Raw genomic sequence first — 14,259 nt, forward strand, 5'->3', positions numbered from 1 at the left:
GGAGAAAAGCAACCGTGAGTACTCATCCAAAGTACTCGCAAGCAAGGAGCTACACTACATATGCATGGGTATATGTGTAAAGGGTCATATCAGTGGACTGAACTGCAGAATGCCAGAATAAGAGGGGGATAGCTAGTCCTGTCGAAGACTACGCTTCTGGCCATCTCCATCTTGCAGCATGTAGAAGAGAGTAGATTGAAGTCCTCCAAGTAGCATCGCATAGCATAATCCTACCCGGCGATCCCCTCCTCGTCGCCCTGTTAGAGAGCGATCACCGGGTTGTATCTGGCACTTGGAAGGGTGTATTTTATTCAGTATCCGGTTCTAGTTGTCATAAGGTCAAGGTACAACTCCGGGTCGTCCTTTTACCGAGGGACACGGCTATTCGAATAGATAAACTTCCCTGCAGGGGTGCACCACATAACCCAACACGCTCGATCCCATTTGGCCGGACACACTTTTCTGGGTCATGCCCGGCCTCGGAAGATCAACACGTCGCAGCCCTACCTAAGCACAACAGAGCGGTCAGCACGCCGGTCTAATCCTAAGCGCACAGGGGTCTGGGCCCATCGCCCATAGCACACCTGCACGTTGCGAACGCGGCCGCGAGCAGACCTAGCAACCCACACGATCACGGCGGTTACGTCAAAGCGGTTCAACACGGCGCGCGCCACTCAGTCGCTGACGTCACGAAGGCTTCGGCTGATACCACGACGTCGGGATACCCATAACTACTCCCGCGTAGATGGTTAGTGCGTATAGACCAAATGGCCAGACTCAGATCAAATACCAAGAACTCGTTAAGCGTGTTAAGTATCCGCGAACGCCGACCAGGGCCAGGCCCACCTCTCTCCTAGGTGGTCTCAACCTGCCCTGTCGCTCCGCCATAAAGTAACAGTCGGGGGCCGTCAGGAACCCAGGCCCACCTCTACCGGGGTGGAGCCACCTGTCCTTTCAGCCCCCTCATCAGAATCACTTGCGGGTACTCCTCGAGCCGACCCGACTTTAGTCACCACATGTGTCATTTATATAATGTATATAGTATATACCCGTGATCACCTCCCGAAGTGATCACGGCCCAGTAGTATAGCATGGCAGACGGACAAGAGTGTAGGGCCACTGATGGAACACTAGCATCCTATACTAAGCAGTAGGATAGCAGATAAGGGTAACAACTGTAGCAACAATGACAGGCTATGCATCGGGATAGGATTAACGGAAAGCAGTAACATGCTACACTACTCTAATGCAAGCAGTATAGAGAAGAGTAGGCGATATCTGGTGATCAAGGGGGGGGCTTGCCTGGTTGCTCTGGCAAGTAGGGGTCGTCAACTCCGTAGTCGAACTGGGGGTCGCCGGTAGTCTCGGGGTCTACCGGAAAGAAGTAATGGAGGGGGAACACAATAAATAACAAAGCAATCAAAGCAACACAAAGCGTAACATGACAATACGCGGTGCTAGGTGTGTCCTAACGCGACAGTAGGTGGTACCGGCGAAGGGGGAAACATCCGGGAAAGTATCCCCGGTGTTTCGCGTTTTCGGACAGATGAACCGGAGGTGAAAAGTTGCAGGTTCGATAGGTTAGGGATGTGTGGTGGACGAACGGGCTGCGTATCCGGATTCGTCTCGTCGTTCTGAGCAACTTTCATGTACAAAGTATTTCCATCCGAGTTACGGATTAAAAGATATGATTTTCTAAAGATTTTAATAATTTCTGGAATTTAATTAATTATTTAATTTAATTCGAAATTTGGATTTATGACATCAGCATGATGTCATGCTAACGTCAGCAGTCAACGTTGACCGTTGACCTGGTCAACCTGACAGGTGGGTCCCACGTGTCAGGGCTGTTAGCTAATTAACTATTTTTTAATTAAATTAACTAACTAATTAGATTAATTTAAACAGGATTAATTAACTTAATTAATTTAGTTAATTAATTAATTAATTAAATTTATTTTTATTTTATTTATTTATTTATTATTATTATTATTATTATTATTTTAATTCGTTTTTTTAATTGACGTTCTCAGGGGCTAGGCCCACCTGTTTGTGGCACAGGGGCCTTGCGGGTCGGGCGAGCGGGCGTGGGCGCGTGGCGAACGGGCATAGCCCGAACGGGCGCATGCCCGAGGGGCGCTGGGCACGCACGGCGCTCGCCGGCGGCCAGGACCAGGGGAGACGGCGGAGGGGTGGTCGCCAACCGGTTGGGCGGAGCGGGCGTCGGGGGGGCGCGGCTGGAGGTGGTGGTGGCAGGGGGAGGCGCTGGCAGCGCGCGGGCCGCAGCAACAGCGGAAGAGCACCGCCGGCGGCCGCCGGCGCACACACTGGGTGCTTCCGGTGCGCGGGTCAGGTGGCAACGGCGTGCGAGGGCGATGTGTGCACATGGGGACGGGGAAAGGAGGAGAGGCCGAGGATTGGCCTCACCGTACGGTGTAGGGTAGAGGCAGCGGCTCGAGGAGGATGACAGGGACGACGACGAGGTCGAGGCGGTGGTGCAGCAGCGGGGCGGCGTGCGTCGACGGCGTCCGGCGAGGAGGGGGATGAGGACGTGCGACGGAGACGGGGAGGCGGCACCGACGACGACGAGGTGGCGGGGCGGCTCCAGCGGGGCTTCCGAGCGGCGGCGGCGTCGGGGTCGTGCGGCAGTGGCGTAGGGCGAGGCGCGGGGCGACGTCGGGGCGAGGCGGGGAGGCGAGGTCGTCGGGGCGGCGTCGCCCCAATTGGATCAGGGGAGTGGGGGGAAGAGAGAGCGAGAGGGGGATGAGGGGGAGTGGGGAATGGGGATCGCGCTAGGGTTCGGTCGGTCGGGGGGATAAGGGGGAATGGGGTGGGCCTCCTGGTGGCCTGGATGCCCAGTTGGGCCGAATGGCCCAGGGGGAGGGGGGCTTTGTCTTTCCTTTTTTTTGTTTCCTTTCTGTTTTCTTTTCTTTATCTATTTTCTTTTCTATTTTATTCCTTTAATTTCTGTTTTATAAAATATAAATACAACTCCTAAATTAATGTTATAATTTATTCTACTGCCCCAAAAAGTTTGACACCTGATTAAAATAGTTTGCATTATTATTATTTTTAAAAGGCATTTAATTAATTGTCATAGCTGCTGTTTTAATTACTTTAGAGCCTTTAAACATTTTATCAAAGCTTGGTCTCTCCACCATAATTGCTTACGATTTATTTGAAACAACCCGAACATTTTAGTTTTAATTTTTGGAAACTTTTGTTGTTTGCCATATTTTGAATTTGAATTTTGATCCGGTTTTGAACTAACGCGAGATTATCAACACTAACAGAGGTGACGTGGCATCATTAGCGTAGGTTTACTGTAGCATAATTATCCGGGCGTCACAATTCTCCTCCACTACAAGAAATCTCGTCCCGAGATTTAAGAGGGAAGTAAAGGGGGAAGGTTCGTGTTACGAAATTCTAGGGAGCGTTCTTGGTCTTGGTTGTTCTTCTCGAAGAGGTTGATCCATTACATTGATGTCTTCATTCTGCTGTTTCAGGTCATCATGATAAAGTTGTCGTCCTTTCTTCGGGAACTCCATCGTACTTACGACAGAGTAAGGGGGGTATTCTGGAAGAACGGACTTCTGCAGGGTTTACTATCTGGTCAATATCATCGGGGAAGGTGGCGGAAAGTATCTCTCGAACTAAATCTTAAGAAAAGCCGAGAGCAAGTAAGAAAGTACCATGAGAAGTTTCAAACGGGTAGGCAATCGTTCGAAGCCTGAAACAAAGTGTGAAAGGGGTTCAAAGCAATCGGAATAAGTATTATGTCTGGTACCAGAATAGATCACTAGGCAGGTGGCCCGTGAATCACATACGAAGTCAAGCTCGAGGAATAACTTCGACAACAGGGTGTATAGGAGAGTCAGGTTTCGATCCTGTGGAACTGTGGGTTATGGGCCCACCATGTGGTTTTTTTATAGGAGCAGTGACATCTTGCACGGTCATGATAGCAAGGCATGTCAAAGAATACCCTGTGAGTTATGTCGGCAACACGTTGGTACCAAGGGCGAGGGACGAAGAGAACCATTTTCCTGCTCGTTGAAACGAGGCGGACCATTAGGCAAAGTTCTCGTCCATCGGTGGCTACCGGGATGTCATCAACAATAGTAACAGGGTCTTGTTGACAGAATGGTACACCGAGGTGTTTACATAAGCAGGAGAATATTACTGCTTAGATCATATAGAACTCAAGAAGGGTTAAACAAAAGAATGGAAAGGAAAATATCATTATCAGATTAAACAGAACAATGGAAAGGAAAATGTGTTTAAACACATATTTCAAGGGTATATTCTTCCCAAGGGTAAGCAGAGCATGATATCCATGTCGGGATATAACGTAGAAAACCCTTTAGGAAAGAGGAGAGAAATTTCATGCCATTACCCATACAACGGTGTATGGATAATTGATAAAGAAAATTTAGCATTGTGCTTCAAATGTTCTTATTGAAAATTGGAGTACCAGTGACATGCTTTGAGATAGCATTGGCAATGTATTCAAGCAAAGGTCAGACTTTGGATACAGGAAGGATCCATCAGGAACAACTTGTAGAATAAGTCTTACAATTTCCTCATGGGAGAATGGTTAACCTTGCTAAAAAGGAAATTATAACAAAAGGTCCTCTGGCTAGGGGTGCTAAGCAAAGACACCACCTTATCGAGTTATGTAGAGACCAATGTTATAACTCTTGGAAATATGTTCCAACCATCATATCTGACCGAGATTCAGATCTGATTGGTGTCACGATTCCTCAGACTTAGGATGCCTAAGAAGAAAAAGGTGCAACACCAATTGACGAGATGACATTGTAAGATTCTCGGGAAACGAACTATGGAAGCGAGTTCCGAAACAAGAGTCCATCAGTATACCAACGAGAGGATGAGGAGGTGGCTGATTGTCTCAGCGACAACCCATTGAGATTTCCAAAAGATGGATTTCCACAACTAAGTGACCAAGGAGATAACATTAGCTAGATCGAATGATATAATGAGGTATGCTCGAGGAGAACATACCCAATTAAACATTGGTTGAAAGGTGCACCCGAAATATGGGATGGGTTGCACGACCAACGTCGGAATGGTGATTCCATAATCAATAGTCTAAGAATGAACGGCCGACCATTAACTTCAAAGGAATAAGGTTGCTAGAAGGGCAGAATCCAAACAACACAGTTCACCTGTTGGTATCCCGGTTAGAATCAACACGTGAACCTAGAAATGAATGGAGATGACGAGAAGTATTACTATATCAGGAATTCTTAAGAGGTGGGGCAATCCTCACAACATCCTTGACATGAAGGACAGTAATACTTCAATGTAGAACATAACATAAGCTAGATAGTAAAGAGCTCCATAACATGATCAAGTCTGACTTGGAGGGGGGGCAATAACGTTGCCGATGATAACACAAATCATCGAGGGGCAAGGATGGTATTTCTCATCCTGAATTTCGACTAATATCCTGGAAGAGCTCAAAATGTTGATGGTGATCACGACATTTTGTTGTCGAGGGGATCCACGAAGAAGCAATTGATCAGCGACTGCATCAAGCAAAAGGACTGATGCAACAAAAGATTATTGGAGCCACGGATACTACACAAACTCGGGGCAAGTTTGTTGTTCGAGGTGAAACGATATGACGAGGAAAATCGACGTAAGCTTAGCTCATCGTCGAAAGTGGTGCTCCGGGAATAAGGACCAGGTAGCACAGTTAAAATCATCAAGATAATGATATAGCCAAACAGGCTAGGAATGACGCGATCGGGTACAAACTCGTAAGTAAGGAACATTACTAAAAGTTGTTGAACCGTAGTGCGGACTCGATTCAATTATCGATGTCCTTGAGTGTTTAATAACTCGGAGCCCGTGAAAAATTGGAATCAATGAGAATGTAATACTTGATGGAGAACTCATAATAAGTTATGCAGTTCCGTGATAACCTCGAGATACCAGGGGGGTAATACTCGACGACAAACCAAAGTAGAGGTTGGACTGGGGTATTGCTCTGCAGAAGACAAGTGCTTAAACTTGCACGAGAAATGGTATTTAAAAGAGAACATGGTTGGAACCACGATTGCAAAATGTCAGATCCCAGATATAAGACGAACTTATACCAAGGGAATAGATTAATTTAAGAAAGCTTCCCTGATAGGATCTACATCGTGTCCATGGGCATGAACACAAAGGTTCAAGGTCGACTCCCACTTCTTCAATGTATAACCTTCCAATCACCTCTCACCTTCGAAGAAGTTGCAGTGTTGAAATTTTATATGGCAAAATACCAGAAGAGTATGACTCGTGAAAACTTTCGAGTTCACACATATTAAGGAAGGCATAGGTTCAAGCCATCGGGGCTTCTTAGAACATATACCACAAACTTCGGAGTAAATAATACAAGCTCGAAAGTAGAGCATGGTTCACAAAGCAGAGGATACAATTTACCAAAGGCATCATGTATCCGAGGAAAAGCTCACAAGCTTATTTAATATGGAGGACATTGTCGGATAAAATCCGACAAAAGGGTCTGGTGGTCCACAAGGGATCTGATGTGAGCATCAGTACTCAACCAGAGGAAGAAGGAATGCAAGGATATCAGATTATAGAAACAACTGACTAACTCAAAAGCTCAAATGCAAAGGAATTATGTATTCCAAGACAAGGGATCAGAAGCAACGCTCTGATCAAGGATGGATAAGTTGAGTAGGCTTAGGGGTACAATCGATGGCAATTTGATAGGTCGAGATCCAGCTCATGTTAAAAATGATGTCTGAGCCGGAAGGATGAATTCTAGGATCTGATTGAGGATTGCGAGCATTCGCAACATACTGAATCAATCGACTCAAAAAGATAATGACAAGGGATGCCTATAAGATTTCGAGACTTATGGGATTAATCATAATGCTAGTAAGCAAGAATTTCAAGAGCAATAGGCTCCTGAGGATTTTCGGAAGATCGAATGGTATTCTGAACACTTTTGTGATATACTTGAATCCACTGGGGATGAGCGGATACTCGGTAAGTGCGAGGATTATCCGTAGGGGTATTCAGGTGACAATGAACAGCAAGGTAGTAAGCTCAAAGGATTCTCGGAACAACAGAGAGAATTTCGGGGTATCTTGTAATAACAAGATCATCTGGGAAACATTGTATGAATGGCGAGTATACGTGGTTATCCATAGGAGTTTATCGATGAAAGGGAATTGTAAAAGCGATGAACACAAGTTCTCGGGTTATCAGCGGAGAGTATCTTCAGGGTCTTCACGTGCAACAGACGATCATCAGTAATAAGGGGCTCTCCGGGTGAAAGTGATAACGAGATCCTAATGTTAGATTTAGCAAAATTCACTTAACCCGAATAGCAGAGAGTTCAGAGTCCCAGAGTAAAGGTCGAGGAGTAAAAGATCCTAGTACCACCCAATGGCGACGTGGGCCCGTAAGACACACAGCCATGTTAGTAAAAGTTTTGTAATGTCTAGACTCGACTTCGGCCAAGGAGTGTGGAAAGGGGGATTCCTACAGGCAGTTGGCTCTGATACCAACTTGTGACGCCCCCGATTTGACCGTACACTAATCATGCACGCAAATGTGTACGATCAAGATCAGGGACTCACGGGAAGATATCACAACACAACTCTAAAACATAAATAAGTCATACAAGCATCATAATACAAGCCAGGGGCCTCGAGGGCTCGAATACAAGTGCTCGATCATAGACGAGTCAGCGGAAGCAACAATATCTGAGTACAGACATAAGTTAAACAAGTTTGCCTTAAGAAGGCTAGCACAAAAGTAGCAACGATCGAAAAGGCAAGGCCTCCTGCCTGGGACCTCCTAACTACTCCTCGAAGCCGAACTCCATGTAGAATCATCCTCGGGATCTCTAGCTCCTGGACTCCAGCATCTGGTTGCGACAATCCGGTATAGAAAGGGGAAAAGAGGGAGAAAAGCAACCGTGAGTACTCATCCAAAGTACTCGCAAGCAAGGAGCTACACTACATATGCATGGGTATATGTGTAAAGGGCCATATCAGTGGACTGAACTGCAGAATGCCAGAATAAGAGGGGGGAAAGCTAGTCCTGTCGAAGACTACGCTTCTGGCCATCTCCATCTTGCAGCATGTAGAAGAGAGTAGATTGAAGTCCTCCAAGTAGCGTCGCATAGCATAATCCTACCCGGCGATCCCCTCCTCGTCGCCCTGTTAGAGAGCGATCACCGGGTTGTATCTGGCACTTGGAAGGGTGTATTTTATTCAGTATCCAGTTCTAGTTGTCATAAGGTCAAGGTACAACTCCGGGTCGTCCTTTTACCGAGGGACACGGCTATTCGAATAGATAAACTTCCCTGCAGGGGTGCACCACATAACCCAACACGCTCGATCCCATTTGGCCGGACACACTTTTCTGGGTCATGCCCGGCCTCGTAAGATCAACACGTCGCAGCCCCACCTAGGCTCAACAGAGAGGTCAGCACGCCGGTCTAAACCCTATGTGCGCAGGGGTCTGGGCCCATCGCCCTATGCACACCTGCACGTTGCGTACGCGGCCGGAAGCAGACCTAGCACCCACACGATCACGGCGGTTACGTCAAGCGGTCCAACACGGCGCGCGCCACTCAGTCGCTGACGTCACGAAGGCTTCGGCTGATACCACGACGTCGGGATACCCATAACTACTCCCGCGTAGATGGTTAGTGCGTATAGACCAAATGGCCAGACTCAGATCAAATACCCAGAACTCGTTAAGCGTGTTATTATCCGCGAACGCCGACCAGGGCCAGGCCCACCTCTCTCCTAGGTGGTCTCAACCTGCCCTGTCGCTCCGCCATAAAGTAACAGTCGGGGGCCGTCAGGAACCCAGGCCCACCTCTACCGGGGTGGAGCCACCTGTCCTTTCAGCCCCCTCATCAGAATCACTTGCGGGTACTCCTCGAGCCGACCCGACTTTAGTCACCACATGTGTCATGTATATAATGTATATAGTATATACCCGTGATCACCTCCCGAAGTGATCACGGCCCAGTAGTATAGCATGGCAGACGGACAAGAGTGTAGGGCCACTGATGGAACACTAGCATCCTATACTAAGCAGTAGGATAGCAGATAAGGGTAACAACTGTAGCAACAATGACAGGCTATGCATCGGGATAGGATTAACGGAAAGCAGTAACATGCTACACTACTCTAATGCAAGCAGTATAGAGAAGAGTAGGCGATATCTGGTGATCAAGGGGGGGGGCTTGCCTGGTTGCTCTGGCAAGTAGGGGTCGTCAACTCCGTAGTCGAACTGGGGGTCGCCGGTAGTCTCGGGTCTACCGGAAAGAAGTAATGGAGGGGGAACACAATAAATAACAAAGCAATCAAAGCAACACAAAGCGTAACATGACAATACGCGGTGCTAGGTGTGTCCTAACGCGACAGTAGGTGGTACCGGCGAAGGGGGGAAACATCCGGGAAAGTATCCCCGGTGTTTCGCGTTTTCGGACAAATGAACCGGAGGTGAAAAGTTGCAGGTTCGATAGGTTAGGGATGTGTGGTGGACGAACGGGCTGCGTATCCAGATTCGTCTCGTCGTCTGAGCAACTTTCATGTTGAAAGTATTTTAATCCGAGTTACGGATTAAAAGATATGATTTTCTAAAGATTTTATTAATTTCTGGAATTTAATTAATTATTTAATTTAATTCGAAAATTGGATTTATGACATCAGCATGATGTCATGCTGACGTCAGCAGTCAACGTTGACCGTTGACCTGGTCAACCTGACAGGTGGGTCCACCTGTCAGGGCCGTTAGCTAATTAACTAATGTTATAACTTAAAATTAACTATAACTATTAGATTAATTAAACAGGATTAATTACTAATTAAATTTAGTTAATTATTAATTAAATTTATTTTTATTTTTATTTATTTATTTATTAATTTGTTATTTTTTATTTTTTTTTTTAATTCGTTTTTTTTTTTATCGTTCTGTGGGCGGGGCCCACCTGTCTGTGGCACAGGGGCCCAGGTCGGGCGAGCGGGCTGGGGGCGCGTGGCTAGCAGGGCTGGGAACGGGCGCATGCGAGGGCGCGGGCCGCACGGCGCTCGCGCGGCGGCCAGGACCAGGGGAGACGGCGGAGGGGTGTCGCCAACAGGTTGGCGGAGCGGGCGTCGGGGGGCGCGGCTGGAGGTGGTGGTGGCAGGGGAGGCGCTGGCAGCAGCAGCGGAAGAGTACCGCCGGCGGCCACCGGCGCACACACTGGGTGCGACCGGTGCGCGGGTCAGGTGGCAACGGCGTGTGAGGGCGATGTGTGCACATGGGGACGGGGAAGGAGGAAAGGCCGAGGATTGGCCTCACCGTACGGTGTAGGGTAGAGGCAGCGGCTCGAGGAGGATGACGGGGACGACGACGAGGTCGTGGCGGTGGTGCAGCAGCGGGGCGGCGTGCGTCGACGGCGTCCGGCGAGGAGGGGATGAGGACGTGCGACGGAGACGGGGAGGCGGCACCGACGACGACGGGGTGGCGGGGCGGCTCCGGCGGGGCTTCCGAGCGGCGGCGGCGCGCGGTCGTGCGGCAGTGGCGTAGGGCGAGGCGCGGGCGACGTCGGGCGAGGCGGGGAGGCGAGGTCGTCGGGGCGGCGTCACCCCGATTGGATCGGGGGAGTGGGGGAAGAGAGAGCGAGAGGGGGATCGAGGGGGAGTGGGGAATGGGGATCGGGCTAGGGTTCGGTCGGTCGGGGGTTAAGGGGGAATGGGGTGGGCCTCCTGGTGGCCTGGATGCCCAGTTGGGCCGAATGGCCCAGGGGGGGGCTTTGTCTTTCCTTTTTTTTGTTTCCTTTCTGTTTTCTTTTCTTTATCTATTTTCTTTTCTATTTTATTCCTTTAATTTCTGTTTTATAAAATATAAATACAACTCCTAAATTAATGTTATAATTTATTCTACTGCCCCAAAAAGTTTGACACCTGATTAAAATAGTTTGCATTATTATTATTTTTAAAAGGCATTTAATTAATTGTCATAGCTGCTGTTTTAATTACTTTAGAGCCTTTAAACATTTTATCAAAGCTTGGTCTCTCCACCATAATTGCTTACGATTTATTTGAAACAACCCGAACATTTTAGTTTTAATTTTTGAAAACTTTTGTTGTTTGCCATATTTTGAATTTGAATTTTGATCCGGTTTTGAACTAACGCGAGATTATCAACACTAACAGAGGTGACGTGGCATCATTAGCGTAGGTTTACTGTAGCATAATTATCCGGGCGTCACAGTACCGCAAGGGGGAGCGGTAGTACCGCGCAGCGGTTCTATCGCCCTCGCTTCAGTGCGTTTGGGCTGTCCAGGTTTGTGCTGCTCGGGCGGTAGTACCGCGGGGCCCTGCGGTAGTACCGCATGCCCTTGCGGTAGTACAGCGCCCCTGGCACGGTAGTACCGCGCTGCGCAGGCTGGGTTGGTGGATAACGGTTGGATTTGTCCCACCACTATATAAGGGGTGTCTTCTTCTCTGAGTTGACTACCTCTTTCAACCCCAAGCTCCATTGTTGCTCCAAGCTCCATTTTCGCCTGATCTCTCTCCCTAGCCAATCAAACTTGTTGATTTTCTAGGGATTGGTTGAGAAGGCCCCGATCTACACTTCCACCAAGAGAAATTTGATTCCCCCCACTAATCCCTTGCGGATCTTGTTACTCTTGGGTGTTTGAGCACCCTAGACGGTTGAGGTCACCCCGGAGCCATATTCCATTGTGGTGAAGCTTCGTGGTGTCGTTGGGAGCCTCCAATTAAGTTATGGAGATTGCCCCAACCTTGTTCGTAAAGGTCCAGTCGCCGCCTCCAAGGGCACCAGTAGTGGAATCACGGCATCTCGCATTGTGTGAGGGCGTGAGGAGAATACAGTGGCCCTAGTGGCTTCTTGGGGAGCATTGTGCCTCCACACCACTCCAACGGAGACGTACTCCCCCTCAAAAGGAAGGAACTTCGGTAACACATCCTCGTCTTCACCGGCTCCACTCTTGGTTATCTCGTGCCTTTACTTGTGCAAGCTTATTTGTGTTATATCCCTTGCTTGCTTGTGTGCTTGTTGTTGTTGGATCATATAGGTTGCTCACCTAGTTGCATATCTAGACAACCTACTTTGATGCAAAGTTTAATTTGGTAAAGAAAAGCTAAAAATTGCTAGTTGCCTATTCACCCCCCTCTAGTCAACTATATCGATCCTTTCAACTACCTCTAATCTTCACCGATCAAACCAACACAACCTCGATGCTGACTGTCACTCTTGTTGATGTCATCCACTCGCCCTTCAGGAGAAGGAGGCCCCAAGGAGGGAGAAATGCAGAAAAAACCTGAGGCAGCCTAAAAGAAGAGTGAATCTAGGGTCTCGCCAACCCGACCTCGATGTAGAGCATGAACCACTCTTGTCAGCATACATCGAACATGGAGGCCTTCGCTCCAAGTGACACCTAGTCCATCTCCATAAACCTAGTACATTTCACTTTGTGGTTCTTGCTTTAGCTGCAACTCTCCACTCATCTCCGGGAGGGGGGGTCGAGTTTGTTGGAGAGGGGGAAACAAAGAAGTGGAAAACACAAAGCAAGTCAGTTGGTGTGGAGAAAGCATATTATGGCATGGTGGCAAAAACAATAAAGAAGTAAGAATCAATGGTGAAATCAACCATGCCATATCAAGACCAAATTAGTTGTGACCCTCCATCACACGACATAGGGTACGAGACTGCATACCTCACAAGTCATTCGATTGTCCAACAACAACTTCAAAAGAATGAGGATCAATGAATGGTGTATGGGGGACATATGTTCAAACCATGGAATGTAGCCAAAATTATGTTATGTTCTGAATGCGTAAATTAGAGTAAACCTCACAATCATGAATAAGATCCTTACATATTTACGAAACGAGAGGCTAACACATGGATCCAAATGTATAGATGCATGATGACTTTGTCCTAGGCTTAAGATATATACAAAGACACAAGTAAGTGACATTGAATAATTAATTATAGCAGGAAAAAGGAAAGACACGAGAATAAGAGCATGTTAGCTCCAAGGGAAAGTATATTGACTTCCTATTTTGCTACATTGATTGATATCCTCATGTGAATTGCCAAGAGACAACTCTGTTGGGAAACGTGGTAGAAAACAAAAATTTGCGCCTTTGATAAACTGTTGGGAAACGACTCTTTGAAAATTTGAAAAAAATAAAAAGGGGATTTTCTCACCGCTCTTACTTTCAAAGTGAATATCTGCATCCGGTCCATGCTTAGGTATCCTGAATAATAATTATTTTCATCGATATAAGGACACATCTAGTGGGATGATGTCGATCTTTTCTTAGTAGAGCCATGGCCGCTGACTCTAGGGAGACAGAGAAACCAAAGAATGTTTTGCCTTATCCTAGCCAAGGGGTCATCTCTTGGAACAATGTCTTCTTTCAATTGCTTGAGAGCATATATTACTAATGCAATTTCCCTAGAGCAAGCTCTTGATGTGTACTGCAACAATTCTGGCCAATTGGTGAGTGTGGCAAAATCAAGTGTTTTTTCAGTCCTAATACAGATCCTGCCATGAAAATGATATTTGTGCATGCGTTAATATTGATACAGAAGCTTTATCTAATAAGTACCTTGGGCTACCAGCCTTGGTTGGAGCAGACAAGAGTGACTATTTTAATCATTTTGTCGAAAGAGTGTGTCCACGGACGGATGAATGGATTGAGAGATAATTATCCACCGAAGGGAAAGAGAACCCGTTTAAAGTTGTGGCTCAGGCAATTCCAGCGTATGCTATGTCGGTGTTTAAAATCGCCAAGAGGTGCATGCAAAGAAATAACAGATGCGAATGCTAGATTCTGGTGGGAGATGATGAAAATAATAAAAGAATGCATTGGTGGGCATGGTGGCAACTATGCTTCCCTAAGAAGGATGCTAGAATGGGTTTTCGTGATCTTCTTCCCTTCAATTTGGCCATGTTAGCTAAACAAGTTTGGATGCTCCTGGATGAGTCAGAATCATCATGTGCTAGGATCCTCAGAGCTAAATACTACCCCTCAGGTGATCTCCTTTCGGCTGGACCCAAAATGGGGTCTTCCTTTACATGGAAAAGTATCATTGCAAGCATTTAGACCATCAAACGTAGTCGCATTTGCAGAATTGGGAACGGTGAAAAGGTTAATATTTGGGAGGATCATTAGATACCTTCAAGCCCTTCTAGGAGAATTATCACTCCAAGGAATGGGGTACTTATCACAAAGGTTA

The sequence above is a fragment of the Triticum aestivum genome, chromosome 6D (assembly GCF_018294505.1).
Source record: "Triticum aestivum cultivar Chinese Spring chromosome 6D, IWGSC CS RefSeq v2.1, whole genome shotgun sequence".
Lineage (NCBI taxonomy): Eukaryota > Viridiplantae > Streptophyta > Magnoliopsida > Poales > Poaceae > Triticum > Triticum aestivum.